Raw genomic sequence first — 10391 nt, 5'->3', positions numbered from 1 at the left:
ACTTTGGTAAGGTTGCAGCAGTATTAAGTAAAACATAATTTAGAAAAGGTCTGAATGACTTTTCTTAAGTGAATTAAATGAACCTTTCAAGAGCATGCCCATGTGATTGCTTTCTTGAAGGCAATTTTTAGGTTGCATCTTTAATTGTGGTTATAGTGTCAGTTTATTAAATACCTTATTTTCATGCTTAAGAAAGAATACAGATCTAAAAAGTTCCATATAGACTGAAATACTTAATAGGGAGTGTAACTTTCTAAATCTTAACTATGGAATGAGCATTTATTTTAAAAGAAACCAGGATGGTATTGATCTCTGTGTAAAATCATGACCTCTAGGCCATCAGAAAAATTAGATGAGTTACCTTTAAATTTCTAAACCATCTTTTTTGTAGCAACACTGATCTAGATACTAAGCCGCAACAGTAGAAGTCGAGTGTTTCCCTGACAACTGATAAAAACAGGAGTGCATAAATACCGAGGTGGAAGGATGCAGCACTCACAGATTGCGTGGGCTGGGACAGCAGCTTGAGGTGCCATGTGAAACAAGTGAGAGAGAGAAAAGCTTTTTGAGGAATGCGTACAAATGCTGACATTTGGTTGGGGTTCATAAGAAGGCAAAGTTCTCTCCCATACACTTGAGGATGCAAAAGCTTGGCCAAATCTGACTGTAAATTGGTGTGCTCCAGGTATGTTTTTCTTTTTGCCCATGATGTCTGTCATGAGCCAGATGCTTTATAGTGCAGGCTTATCCTTCAATCCTTGTTGTGCCTCTCACTGGTTTTGTACATCTGCCTATATGCCTTTGGCCATACATTTTTCTGTGCCTGTGAAAACCTCTCTCCTCATGTCTATAAAACATTGTATCAGCTATGCATCCTTCTGTTTATATTTGCTCTTTTGTGAAGTCTTCCCTTCTCTTATTTTAAAAGGGTACAGTTCTCTAGTAAAGAGAGAAAGTAGGTTAGTTGCATAATTTCAGCCTTCTAATGTGTAGTCTTTCAGAAGGAAGTCTAGCTTTGGTGTTTTGTCCATAATCTGCAAGAATTAGTAACAGTGAAGATGTAGCACACACTTGGTACTTGTATTAATGAAGAATTGATATGATGAAAATGCAAGTACATATGTTCTCAGTTAGGCCATCTTTCTGATTTCTAAAATATAGAATGATGTGTGGTAATTCAAGACATAGGCTGTAATTGTTTACTTTCTTTATTTGTATGAAAACATTGCACAGTTTAAAATTATGGAAATATAGGTAAAATTAAAAATAAAATGTTGACACAATTAGACTATTTTTGACCGGAAGTGGGCCACTTCAATAGCATAATTGTTTGCTAAAATGTTGTGAATTTGAAAAACTAACTCTGTGGAAAAATATGTGCATAGTAGAAGAAGTGAAACAAATATAATATTTGTTATGAGCTACTCTTTACTAAGTAGCATTTCATGGCAAATATGTGCCTTGTAAAGTGCCACAGGCAGAAAAGAATTAGTCAGGATGGACTAAAAGATTATTAGAAGTGGTAATATAGTTAGTTATTGAGTATTATGATGTAGGTAATATTTCTTTATCAAATAATTTATGTGCATGTAATTCTTCATATGCAACACATTTGCTGAAAAACAATTATCCATTAATTTTTGTTATAATAATTAATGACTGCATATGACTTCCATAAAGTATAATCAGCTAATACTGACTATGAAAAGTCAGTTTGAAAGTTCTGAGCTTGTACTCAGATGCACCCATGATGCTTCTAGGCAGCAGTGGTTTCCTGTTAATTGGCAGAGCTGTTGCTGTTTGTTAGCACATTAAATTAAAGAAGTCTTGAAAGCAGTGAAGGGGACAATTGTATTTTGGAGCTACATGTTTATAGGAGTTAATGAGTACGAGAACTGAACAGACTTGTTAATTGATAGACTATTCCCTAGTCATTTATTTCTCAATGGGGTTAAATCAGACTTATCTTTAACTCTTTGCCCAAATAACCATTTGAAAACTTGAACCTGAAAAGTCTTCAAATACTCTAAACCTTATGGCTGAAAAGACGGGGATTAGTAGTTGTTAGTAGGGTATAAAGAAAAGAAGCAGGAATTCTATGTTGGAGGAAGGAAATTTTAATTTTAGTGTTCCTAAATGTAAGCAGTTGAGTTCTGAGAATTGACTAGCTATGCAGCATAAAATTTTCAGATTTTTAAAGGTAAGTTCACATATTACACCAATTGTGATACAGTGCCACTTTACTTATGTTTTGTTCAGGTAGACCTAAAATACTTTATGTTCCTTGTATAAAGTGTGAACATGATTAGTGTGAGTTATGTGCTTGTCAGAGAGCTGGGAAAACTGCACATTTTCTTATTGAGTACACATAACTGTGGTAAATCCAGGCTGGCTGCTGCATAATGTATGATCCCTCAGTAATTACTAGAATACAGATTGAGTCTATTAGTCATGGACACCACTTGACTCATTTTGATGCAACTAACTGCATGAGCCCACCGGGCTAAATCCAGAGATTGGTTGTAGCAGACGTGTTCACTGAGTGGGACTTACACTAAATGTTGACTAAATGAAGTACTGTTCGTTCAGGAGGATGTACTCTAGTTGGGACTAACAATAGGATTTAGCCTCTTGTATTTGATATTAAATGATACCTCTGTCTGTTGTATTTAATCTGTTTTGGCACTCCTTCCCAAACTGTTGACTTGTAGATATGTTGGAGTAAAATTTCCATTACCCAAGCCATTATGCTGTGGATGATGGTAATTGTAGTCCAACATATTCGGAAGGTATCAGATCCAGAAAGACATCGCTTTTCACTCTTGTCAAATTGTAATTTGATGCTTTTGTAATGCCAACTTTTCTTTTAGGGTGTAAACCTTAGTCTTGTGTGTATTGTACAGATAGTCTGGGACGGTTGTGGTGGGGAAGGCTGGTCTTGCTGTGGAAGAAGAAAAGTCCTTTAAAAGACATGTGTTCTACTAGTGGAGGAAAATAACATGATATTTTTCCATTATTTCTCAAGTTAGTATAAAAACACAAACATTTGCAAAGTTAAGAAACAATTTTTATTTATTTATTTATTTATTTATTTATTTATTTATTTATTTATTTATTTATTTATTTATTTATTTATTTATTTATTTATTTGATTTATATCCCGCCCATCTGGTATATTCTACCACTCTGGGCGGCTTACAGAATATCAAAAACAATTTAAAAAAACATAAAAACATTAGCAATAACAAATAGTGCAGGAATAAATAAATAATAAATAGCAAAGCGAAGAAATCAGTAGTTGACAGGAGGGAAGGCCTGGATGTACATCCATGTTTTCAGTTGGCATTTGAAAGTACCCAGTGTTGGGGCCTTGCGAATTTCTGGACGAAGGTTGTTCCAAAGGCGAGGAGCCACTGCCGAGAAGGCCTGGCTTCATGTCTTTTCCCTCTGGGCTTCCCTCGGCGTCAGGATCCTCAGCCTCACCTCCTGACTCATGTGGGTGATCTGAGTAGATCTTGGTGGGAGCAGGCGCTCTGCCAAGTATCGAGGTCCTAAACCGTTTAGGGCCTTATAGGTAAGCATTAGAATTTTGAAGTCAATGCGGAAACAGATGGGCAGCCAGTGCAGTTTGGCCAGAACAGGAGAAATATGTTGATGTTTTCTCACTCCAGTAAGGAGTTTGGCCGCTGCATTCTGCACCACCTGAAGTTTCCGCATCAGCCTCAAAGGTAGCCACACGTAGAGCGCGTTACAGTGGTCTAGTCTTGAGATTACAAGCACATGTACCAAGGTAGTGAGCACCCCCATGTCAAGGTAGGGTCGCAGCCGGGCAATTCGGCAAAGATGGAAAAAGGCGGTGCGAACTACCGACACCACTTGGGTTTTCATGTTGAGCGTCGGGTCCAGGTGTACCCCCAGGCTGCGAACCCCATTCTTAGAAAAGTTATTTAAAAATTTAAAAAAACAATTGTGCTGGTTGTGCTTTTAAATAGACAGATATTTTTAAGCTACAACTTAAGATGTAGTAGATCCTGTAAAGTGATTTAATAATCAGTGCTCTCTAGGATTTCAGGCTTACATATTACTATCCGTTTTGCCAGATTTTGTTTAATTTGCTTGCTAGCAAGAGAGTTTCTGGAAAGGTCTACTTTTTTTGTGTGTTATATTTTAAATCTACTAAATTGAAGACAATTATGCTTTTTCTCTCACTCACAACAGCAGGTTATCAGTCAACAGTTTGAGTAATAGCTGCTTTCATTTCTGACATAAATAAAATGCAGGATTAGTGGAGCTCAAAATCTATTTTAACGAGGCAATTGTTAACAGTTACTGTTTCCAAAGTCCCCAAAGTAGTTAATTCTCAAATTTTTCTGTTCTTAAGCTATAATAATACAGTAATGTAGGAATCAATTACAAATGCTATCTGTTGCAACTGTGAAAGATGGTGTACTTGTTTCTATTTTGTTAAGCTAGATGGAGCTTCATTTGCTAAACTTTTCCATCAAGTTTGTTTCATTTCAGCAGATCAATTAAAAATGTGACCTGTCTTGCAACGGTTACTACTCTATATTGAAAACTGTAAATGTGTGTGGATTAGCCTAGGTTAAAACTCATTCTTCTGCGCTGCTCCCTCCCACAGTTGCCTTGGTACTGTAAGACAGGGGGGCGAGAGGAGGGAGGAACAGTTGCCGCCAGGTTGGGAATGGGTCTGGATGGAGGACCCCTGGACTGGTGCATGGGAAAGGTTAAGAGTCCCAAAGGAAGAGGCTGACTACAGACAAAGGAGAGAGATTCCCCCAAGACCTTCTTATTGGGGAGAAGTTGAAGCCAGAGAGTGGCGGAGAAAGCTAAGAGAGGAAAAGGAGAGAGTGGAAGAAAAAAGGAGCAAGAGAATAGAATGGAGGGTGAGTGAGATGAGGAGGAAGGGATACCGGGGAGGCCCTAGGCGAACGCCCACATCGGTCGGACGTGCTGGGTGGATGGATGACCGAGACGAAGATACTATTCTCCTGTTGGATGGAGAGGCAGGACAGACGATGAACCCGAATATGTCAATAGACTGGTCGGGTCTGTGGAACGTGGGTTAAGGCAACCCGTTCCTAGCTGAAGGATGGAAACCCCTGACTGACCCGTTGTTGGCAGGAGAGAAACAATGGGACAAATTTGTTGATACTGGTTATTTGTTAAATGCCCCAATAAACCTCACCCCTGTTTCAAAGTTACAAGAATCTCCTGATTTATTTGAACGACGGAAGGAGCCTAAGGTTGAACCCTCATAGGTACCCATTCCGCTAACACCAGGACTAGAAGCCCATTTGTCCCATCCAAGAATGTAATGAATACTCAGGAATTGTCTTGTTCTCATCAAGAAACACCACTGAAAAAATGGGCAGCAGTTACGACGTTTTCCACTGCAACATGAAAGCAAAAACAATCCTTTTTTAAAAAACCTGCATTCGTTTAAAAAAAACCTGTGGGTTTTACATTAAAATACATACATTCTACTTTTAAAGCTTTGTATTTTACACAACATACAAGGTTTTTCTTTTTTACAAAACCTTTTCTCTGCCTAAAAAAGCCACTTCTGTAAAATGTGCACAAGAATGCATAAAAACTAATTATTTCATTTAGCAGGGAAAAAAACTTCTATTTTTTTTGTTTTGTCTGTCTGAATAAAACAAGCAAATATTCCCATATTAATACCCACCCTCACACCATTGTTCTGTCTCTCATTGTTTCCCTTTCCCAGTGTTATCTTTTCATGGAAGTCTTGTTTGTCCCTCCACTCAGCACAGTACTCGATTGCAGGTAAAGGTAAAGGTTCCCCTTGACAATTTTTGTCCAGTCGTGTTCGACACTAGAAGGCAGTGCTCATCCCCGTTTCCAAGCCATAGAGCCAGCATTTGTCCGAAGACAATCTTCCGTGGTCACATGGCCAGTGTGACTTAGACACGGAACGCTGTTACCTTCCCACCGAGGTGGTCCCTATTTATCTACTTGCATTTGCATGCTTTCGAACCGCTAGGTTGGCGGGAGCTGGGACAAGCGATGGGCGTTCACTCCGTCATGTGGATTCGATCTTACGACTGCTTGGTCATCTGACCCTGCAGCACAGGCTTCTGCGGTTTAGCCCACAGCGCCACCACGTCCTTCTCGATTGCAGAGATATTTTAAATTAAATACAAACTTTCTGCTATGTACGAAAATTTGATGCAATCAATAGAGCTTAAATTAGTAATCACTAATACTGAGATTTTCTGGGTAACTCAGTAGTTTAGATATCTGGCTGTGGAGAGCGACATTCCTCACTCTGCCTTCTTGACAGGCTGGACTCAATGATCCATAGCAGGGGTCCCCAACCCCTGCTCCACAACCTGGTAGCGGTCTGCAGCCAGGCAGGACCGGGCTGCAGACACAGATCTCTTGGCCCCCCCGCAAGCGTGCTCTGCCCCCCACGAGAGTGCTGCGCATATGCGTGAGACCCGCTGCATGCATGTGCGCTCCGTCCCCTTGTGGGTGTGCCCCCTGTGCAAGCATGCCACGCCACCCCCCAACTTGTCCACGGTTGGGAAAAGGTTGGAGACTACTGATCCATAGGGTCCCTTCCAGCTCTGCAGTTCTAAGATGATTACAATATATCCCACAAATTTGATTGGGTCTACTTTTAGTACGGCTAAGTCTTGATGTAACTTGTAGTGATGGTAATCAAGGACCCCTAGTTGCAAATATATTTATTTGACCATGGTTCCCCCCCCCCCCCAATATTATAGCTTGTTAATATAAGATCTGAAACGGAAGAGTTTTGCAAGCTCCTCATTTTAGATGGCAAAAAAGTATGTTACTTCATCTCATTTCCTTCAAAAGTTTGAGCAATATCTTGGATCAGTAACTCAGAATTTCATTTAAGAATCCACAAGGCCACTTATGTCTTCTTTTGTGCATGTCTTTTCAGTACACAACAGCTCCTATGTAACAAGTACATACATGCCACATTCCACCAAGCTGCCACACAGATAAATACAGATGATGTAATCTCATCCTATTCATATTTACTAAGAGGTTAGTCCCACTGTGTTCAGTTAAGTGCATGTTCAGAGAACGATGTAGAACCATTTGTTCCTTTTTATATATGGAGATGAGAAAGGTTTCTGATGATCAAGGCCAGATAACAAATTCTTGTGGGTAACTATTGTGTGTGGTTTTGAATAAAATCCATATGCAGTCTGCACAAGGTCTTATATGCTGAACTGGGTGAATTCAACATATATTACTGTTTCATGCTTCCCAAATCCATTTTTTCTTGTTGCGCACATCCCAAAATGCTAAGATTTATTCTTTTATTTATTCATTTGTGCCACTGGCTGGTTCAAGGCAAGCCATTCTTATCCTTTATCTTCAGTACTGTACTGGGGAAAAAATAGTGATTTACCATCCACTGTTGCTGGAAGAATTCTAACAAAATAATGTAAATTTAAAAGTAGTATTTAGGTGCTAAGTAGTATTGAGGTAGACTTGGGGTATTTTGCAGTGGAAGTCCGCTTTCACTACCAACAAAGAGGTATTGTGCATTCCAGCTTTTTTTTTTTTTTAATGGGCTTGTTCAGGGGTTTCTCTGCCCATCAATGGATAGGAAAGACTAATAGCTAACTAAATAATGAGCTAAATAAAGGTGGTTTATAATGAACTAAATTGGTTTGTGGGGACAGGTGAAAGATTGAAGACCATGGAAATGAAGGAACAAGGAACAATTAAACCAGAAAAAAGGAAAAGGAAGGTTTTGTTGGGAGTAGTGCATTGGAATGTCTGCTGATCTAATAATCCAAGGTAGCATTGGTCTGCCAGTGCACACTGCATTGATGGATAAGCTCTGAATTGAACTAACCCTAAAAAATAGTGGTACATCCACAGGGCATGAAAAATGTTGTTTGATGACCCACAATTCCCTCTCTCCCTGCCTCTACCCTCCCCCTTTCTCTCTAATCCTGTAGTCCTCCCCTCCCCCCTCCCATTGGAAAAGGAAAACAGTTGTCTTCTTGCAAGAAGAGAGTTCGAGTGGCACATAGAGATATAGCTCTGCAGGAGAATGTAGAGTAGTCCCATGCTGGAGAATATGGAGATTCCCTGCTCCTAATTTCAACTCTATATGCCAGCAAGTTTGGAAAACCCAACAGTGGCGAGAGGACTGGAAAAGATCAGTCTACATCCCAATCCCAAAGAAAGGCAGTGCCAAAGAATGCTCCAACTACCATACAATTGCACTCATTTCACATGCTAGCAAGGTTATCCTCAAAATCCTCCAAGGTAGGCTTCAGCAGTATGTGGACCGAGAACTCCCAGAAATACAAGCTGGATTCCGAAGAGGCAGAGGAACTAGAGACCAAATTGCTAACCTGTGCTGGATTATGGAGAAAGCCAGAGAGTTCCAGAAAAACATCTACTTCTGCTTCATTGACTACACAGAAGCCTTTGATTGTGTCGACCACAGCAAACTATGGCAATTTCTTAAAGAAATTAGAGTGCCTGGCCACCTTATCTGTCTTTTGAGAAACCTATATCTGGGACAGGAAGCAACGGTTAGAACTGGATATGGAACAACTGATTGGTTCATAATTGGGAAAGGAGTACGACAAGGCTGTATATTGTCCCCCAGCTTATTTAACTTATATGCAGAATACATCATGCGGAAGGCTGGACTGGAGGAATCCCAAGCCGGAATTAAGATTGCTGGAAGAAATATAAACAACCTCCGATATGCAGATGATACCACTCTGATGGCAGAGAGTGAGGAGGAATTAAAGAACCTTGTAATGAGGGTGAAAGAGGAGAGTGCAAAAAACGGTCTGAAACTCAACATCAAAAAAACTAAGATCATGGCCACTGGTCCCATCACCTCCTGGGAAATAGAAGGGGAAGATATGGAGGCAGTGTCAGATTTTATCTTCCTGGGCTCCATGATCACTGCAGATTGAGACAGCAGCCACAAAATTAAAAGACGCCTGCTTCTTGAGAGGAAAGCGATGACAAATCTTGACAGCATCTTAAAAAGGAGAGACATCACCTTGCCAACAAAAGTCCGAATAGTCAAAGCTATGGTTTTTCCTGTAGTGATGTATGGAACTGAGAGCTGGACCATAAAGAAAGCTGACCGCCAACGACTTGATGCCTTTGAATTGTGGTGCTGGAGGAGGCTCTTGAGAATCCCCTGGACTGCAAGGAGAACAAACCTATCCATTATGAAGGAAATCAACCCTGAGTGCTCACTGGAAGGACAGATCCTGAAGCTGAGGCTCCAGTACTTTGGCCATCTCATGAGAAGAGAAGACTCCTTGGAAAAAAACCTTGATGTCAGGAAAGTGTGATGGCAAGAGGAGAAGGGGACGACCGAGGATGAGATGGCTGGACAGTGTCTGCGAAGCAACCAACATGAATTTGACACAACTCCGGGAGGCAGTGGAAGATAGGAGGGCCTGGGGTCATGAAGAGTCGGACACGACTAAACGAAACGACAAATTTCAACTGAATGCCGGAGACATTCAAAAGAAAGGCACTCAAAATACAAGCTTCATGACCCCACGGGCACGCAGGTAATAAAGCAACCCAAGTCTGAGGGTATAAATCAGTGCTTTGCAGTCTCAATAAATTGCAAGGCTATAGTCCAGTCATGCTGACCAGTGAAATTTTAGACTGACTGGTGAGACATTCTAAAATTTTTCAAGCCCTGTACATTCATAACAGGAAAACCCTGAGATTAGAGCAGGGGTGGGCAATTAATTTCTATAGGGGGGGCCACATGAAAAATCTGAACTGTGTTCGGAGGCCAAACCAAATTTACTTAAAAATAAAATGAAACAGTGATGATTGTTTTTATTTTAAACTTGTTAATCTTCACAAATACTAAAGAGGTTTTTTGCGTTATGTTAAAGATAAGCAACTGATCAACTTTAGACAAAAAGCTATAAATGGTTTTGATGTTCAAAACTGTCCGTGGGCTGGACAGGAGCGGGCCACACTTTGCCCAGGTCTTGATTAGAGGATATGTGTTGGATTCTCCTTGTGAGTCATATGAAGTGTTGGAAGTGGATGGATGCAAGATAGCCTTGTTTTACACCCTTGGTTAAATCCATCCAGTATGGCTATGTGTGCCAAGCAGACAAGCAAGATCAAAATTTCCTTTCCTCCCCACCGTGCTGTACACTTCTAAGGTGCTCTAATGCCAGCCAGTACTTTACTGCTCTCTTTGATAATCATTACTTTGATAATCTCAAAAAGTTAAAATTCATTTAAATAACCATATGGTAAGTATTCAAATTTAAATTTCCTCAGTGTTTGCGAAACCATTTCTAATACCCTTTCACAGCTAACCTTGTTTCAATTTGTTACAGTGCTCATTA

The 10391-nt window shown here is 40.2% G+C and overlaps 1 protein-coding gene across 1 annotated transcript in view; it reads left to right on the top strand.

Moving 5' to 3' along the window:
* The first annotated feature begins 420 nt into the window (after nt 1-420).
* Nucleotides 421-10391, top strand: part of ZNF831 (zinc finger protein 831) — a 66737-nt gene continuing 56766 nt past the window's right edge. The window contains exon 1 of the mRNA XM_072996794.2: nt 421-685. The gene's annotated coding sequence lies outside the window, so the exon portion shown is untranslated. The remainder of the gene's footprint in view (nt 686-10391) is intronic.

The sequence above is a fragment of the Pogona vitticeps genome, chromosome 4, assembly GCF_051106095.1.
Source record: "Pogona vitticeps strain Pit_001003342236 chromosome 4, PviZW2.1, whole genome shotgun sequence".
Classification (NCBI taxonomy): Eukaryota; Metazoa; Chordata; class Lepidosauria; order Squamata; family Agamidae; genus Pogona; species Pogona vitticeps.
This window is presented reverse-complemented; position numbering and strand designations above follow the sequence as displayed.